Below are 5,832 nucleotides of genomic sequence, written 5' to 3' on the forward strand. Positions count from 1 at the left end.
CTATCTATCTATCTATCTATCTATCTATCTATCTATCTATCTATCTATCTATCTATCTATCTATCTATCAAAATCAATTTAAATAATAGGCTAACAAAACTTTACGTTAACAATAAGCTTTTGATGGGGCTGAGATGGGGTAGAGGTAGGGCAGCCAACTTGGGACCAGAAAGTCACGGTTTGACTCCTAACCATTCCACATGTCGTGGTGTCTTTAAGCAAGACAATCCCTAATTGATTCCCGGGCGCTTAAATAGCTGCCCACTGCTCCACCTGGGTGTATCCCAGGTGTGATGGGTTAAATGCAGAGAACCAATTTCATCATTGTATGGGAACATACAATGATACAATGATGACAACAAATAGCACTTAAACTTATATATTTAGTTTGTTCAGGCTGAAATGAATTGGTAAGCTCCAATACGTATCCAAAAGTGTATCAATTTTCACTTACAACTCACCAAACCTAACAACAAACAGTATATGTTTGAGTTAAAATAGTGTGTTAGGTTTCATAATGTAGCAGTCCTGAAGAAGGTAACAGCAGGTAATATCTGCAGAGTGTCCAGAGTCCAATCACGGAGTCCTTAATACTCAGAAAAGAGGAAACTCTCGAGACTTAAGAGAGACAGAACCTGATCATCCCGTCTCATCAAGGCTCTGGCTCTCCTGTAACCCTGCCACGCTGAATAAAACGGCTCCACGGCTCCTCGGAAACCAATTCCCCGGTACTTAAGGAAGTACAATGAGCTCAGATTGGTATCATCAGTAAATTACACCTACGGCTCAGGCACCGCTGTCTGAACCCGACACATTCATGAAGTGGAAGCTCCTTCACAGTAGCAGGAGATTATGTTAAGGTCCATATGTTAAGGGGATGATGACACACCTCCAATCAGCGAATAAAGGGACCTTTAGACTGGCCACTTCAAAATCTTTGTCTTAAACCGTCTGCATGAAAGATGAGCCCAGCTCTGCAGGAGTTAAGGGAGGAAACATCTAACTCCAATGGGAAGGAAGAAGTTTTCACCTGGAAAATTAAAATCAGCATGGTTAGACTATTTTTTGTTCATTGCAGAAAATGGCGCATACGGAGCAAAAATACAACTTTGTTGTAATGTATGTCTTTTTGTAAAACTTTTTTATTAGAAAATGCAAAAATGACAGATTCAAATCTTGGGAGATAAAAAAAAAAAAAAGTAAAACTATAATAATGCATTTTACTAAACTGATTTCAGGCACATTCATGAACTACTTAATTTTCCCTAGATGTTTTTTATGAGCAATATATTTTTGCAATCAGAAACAACAATTTGCCTTAAAATGGTCCAGGCTTTGTTTGAACTTCAAAACTTTCTTTAAAAAAAATCAGTTCCTGTGGAGGTGACAGTTTCAAGATGTGATCTGAAACGGGGAGGTCTGTGCGTTTGCTCCAAGTATTTCCATATTTTTAAAAAAAGAAATATGTGGCGCATGCCCCTAGCAGACAAACTCAGACAGTTCACCCACATTTTGCACATCTTCGCCTCGGAGCCACTCGAGCACCCAGGTGGCACAGAGGCCGTGAAGCAGAGCATCAGAGGAATGGGAAGAGCTGCACATGGCTGAGGAAACTGTGTGTTATACAGACCAAATAAATAAATACATGCACAGATGGACTTTTTGGGTTGGAGGGGATTTTTTATTTTTAATGGGGCAGACTCACATATCACTTAGAGATGTAGAAGATGGGATCTGAAATGGTTGCGAGAGTGAGGTTTCGCTCAGGTGAGACGTGGTGACGTAAAGATAGTGGAAGATATTTCCCAAAGCACACCATGCTAGAGTCACCATAACAAAAGAAAAGCAACTCGGGTCATGATGTAAAACGTTCAAAAGAGGAATGATGTCAGAGTCATTAAAATCAGCAGTTTTAAATACAGCATCTTCTCAATGTGCACAGCTTCTTCAATAACGTGTGCAGTAAAGGTGTTTTCATGTTGTTTACCACTAAACAAAGCAATATGTTTGCCACAAAAAAAAATTTTAAAAAGTATTTTTTCTCCTCCTTTTTTCTTTATTTTTTCCATCCTTTTTATTTGATTTTCTTCCTTTACTCAGTAACTTGTTCAGTAAAGGTGTTTTGATATTGTTTACAACTAAACAAAATCTCTTTGCCACAAAATAAGAATTTGGACGCACTTCTCGTCCCGCATTTTAAGCTATTTCAACAAATCATAAATCAAAATGTTCAGCTCTTTCAGGACAATCCTGCTATGACTTTAGGTATTGGTGCAACTTTAGCTTTTTGAAATATTTAGCATTTTCTGCCACGTGTTTTCCTCACAGAAAATGAATTGAGCTCATTTTACATCTTTCAAATCTTTAGATGCATTTAGAACCTTTTACTGCTCCTTTCACATTTTTCTGGTTCGGCTTCTTTCAGCTTCCTTGTGCAAATTAAAACATTTTTTCAGATATTTTCTGCTCATTTCAGCTGTTTTTGAGCTCTTTTCAGATTCTTTCTGCCAACTACAACATTGTTGTGTTTCTTCTAACTTCTTTCTACAAATTGCAGCTTGTTACAACTTATTTCTGCAAGTTTGAGGTTTGTATACTATTTCAGCTACTATTTAGCTGTTTTTATGCTATTTAACTTTTTCAGCTTATTCCACATTTTTTGCATTCATTTCAACTTTTTTCAGCCTAATTCAGCAAAAATGTGCTCTCTCCACTTCCTTCTGGTAATTTAAGCATCGTTCTGCTTTTTAAAACAAATTTTCAGCTGGGTTTTCCTAATTTCTTGTTTTTTGAGAACCCCCCCCCCCCCCCCTTTGTTGTGCTCATTTTTGCTTATTTCAGCTAATTCCACATTTTTAAGCCAATTGCAGCTCTTTCCACTTCCTTCTGGTAGTTTAAGCTTCTTCTGCAAAAAAATATTCTTGAATTCTTCTTCAGCTTCTCAAGCCTTTTCAGCTACTTTCCAGCCCTTTTTTTTTGTGCTAATTTCAGCCTTTTTAGCTAATTTCCTAGTTGTGTGCTCATTCCCGCTTATAAATAAATAAAGTGCTATGTGTTGTCCCATACAATGGCGAAATTGGTTCTCTGCATTTAACCCATCGCACCTGGGATACATCCAGGTGGAGTAGTTATTTAAACCTAATTCAGAAAATATGTGTTCTTTCTGCTTCCTTCTGCCAACTTAGGTTTATTCTTCCATTTCAAATAGAGTATATTTCAGCATGGTTTTAGCTAATTTCATCTGATTTTCAGCAAGTTGTTATCAATAGGCATCCATACTGCATTTTTGCAGGAAATGCAATTTCTCTAGTTATTATTTGATTTATTTTTACGTGCTGGTATTTGTTCTTTAAACTACTGTTCACTTTATGGAGCTAAATAAGGTCAGTTGATCGAGCAGCCCTTCTAGCTACAGTAGCTTGAATTTTGCAGATGTTCTTTTATGTTTAGATGCCCAGCAGCTACACGACGGTAAATCTGTACAGCACATTCCTAACCGTGGACATTCATTTTGCCTGCTTGCCTGCATTCCCTGGTCTCTAGCTGTTTGAGTCTAAACTGTACCTGTTATTAGACGTGGAAGGTTGCAGGTAAATGATTTTAAGGGGTCTCAGAGACGAGCACAGCGTCCCAATGCCTATTCGTCTCTGCCACCTCCACATTACCACCTCATTTCATACATTAAGTGCTTTACCTTCAGGAGTAGAGAGGCTCTAGCTGTTATCTGCCCTGTCCTTTCTCCTCACCGCTCTGTCACCTCGGCCTCATGTCTGCTTTTATCTCCTCTGAATAGGTTTGCAGAGCACACTCACCGGTTTCAGGGCAGTCAAATGAGATTTAACAAGAGTCATATTCTGATAAAAGTGATTCTTAACCGTGCAGGTGCAGCACCTTCCTTATCCTGTTGGTGCTGAAGCAGGGCCAGCGTTTTTCTGTGCTGGAACCAGAACAACTTGAGCAGACATTTACTGGATGTACGTTGAGGCCAGTACAAGAAAATGATGTATGCCAGCATCTGAATAATGTGATATTACAAGGAAGGACATGAACCTGATATGAAGCACTCCCTTTATTCCAAGACTGGGAACTATGTGTAAATAAAAATTGAAAACACGCAAACACACACAGACACACGTATCTATCTATCTATCTATCTATCTATCTATATATATATATATATATATATATATATATATATATATATATATATACAGATATACAGATATATACAAACACACACACATATATACCATATCAAGTGGTTTAAATGGTTAAAAACTATTTAACCTGTCAAAAAACATTGTCACTATAGAATTTAATGTGCATTTATGTATAATATGTATATTTTAATCATGTGAAAGCTGATTCAGCACCAACATTTCTTTAATCCTGTAATTATAAACTATATTGTGATTTAGCTCCTTATGCTTATTTGTGCTATATTAGCAATTTTAAATAAAATACAACTTATTCAAGAGATGGGTGCTATGAGTTCTATTTTTTGGAACGTTTATATATTTCTAAATATGTAATGTTATTTGCAAATATTTGTATGGTAGAAAAGCATCGACATTTCTTTATTTTCTTTTAAATCTGCTTTAGCGTATGACCTATTTTCCTCTCTTCCTATGCTACTTTTCACATTTATTTTTTTCTTTTAGCTACCGTTCCACTACTTTACCTTTATGACTTTTCCAAAGTTTATCTTTTAGCTAGTATTTAACTTTTCAGACAGCCTTTTGCAACTTCTAGCTCACCTTTTAGTACTTTTAGCTAGCCTTTTATACTTTTGGCTTATCTAGCTATTTGATACTTTTCACTTTTAGATTTTAGCTAGTGCTTTAAGCTTTAACAACTTAGTCACCGCTTATGCAATTCATTCAGTATTAATTTGCACTGCATTATAGCAGAAAATCTGGTATCTTATTCAGCATATTTTATTTTCTGCTCAACTAATCTGTGTCTCTGTGGTTTGGTCTGCAGCAGACAAAACAGATGGATTTGAATCTTGGGTTAGAACTTTAGTCATTTGAATAATTCAATTTTCAGTCACTGAATTCAGTTTAGCACAAACTATGTGCAGAAATTTAATAACTGCAATTTTTAACACAACCAGCCACAACTTTTCAACCTGCTCCTGCCAGGACAGCAGCCACTCAACTGGCACTGATCAGCCATAACATTAAAACCACTGCCTGCTAAAATGGACCCTTGCACTAGGTGAGCTGTATAAAGTACATAAAAGAAACTTTCTTTGTGTCATTTATGCACAGAACATTCACCACAAACAGCAGTCACAACAGTTGAGGACTCCGTACTTGGATTTTGTGGTTTAAGCTGTAAAGCCGAGTTTGAAAGAGAACTTCAGTCAAATTTGTGTTGCATATGTTGAAACCAAGCACGTCAAATAAGGAAGTTTCTACGTGAAAAAAAAAAGCTTATGTGGTTTTCTTGTTCAAGCGCTAAAAAAAGTGCTCATTTTTCTTAGCTAATCAGCATGTGCTTGTGTATGGATCCCCTAAACATCCCAAGAGCTCCTAAAGTAGAAAAAAAAAAAACAGCTACTGTTAAACAGCACCTACAAAACTTCTGGTTATATAGTCAATGTCTGAATATACCTGAAGCAATAAGACAGTGTACGTATAATATGTTTCTTTCGGATGTTCCATTCTGCGGGGGTTGCCGCAGTGAGTGATAAAAGATTTGGCAATAGTTTTTGTGCTAGATGCCCTTCCTGATGCAATCTAGGCTTGAACAGACGACCCCAGGATTACAAGACTGTCACATATGTATATATATATATATATATATATATATATATATATATATATA

Source organism: Nematolebias whitei, chromosome 23 (genome assembly GCF_014905685.2).
Source record: "Nematolebias whitei isolate Nwh7 chromosome 23, NemWhi1, whole genome shotgun sequence".
Lineage (NCBI taxonomy): Eukaryota > Metazoa > Chordata > Actinopteri > Cyprinodontiformes > Rivulidae > Nematolebias > Nematolebias whitei.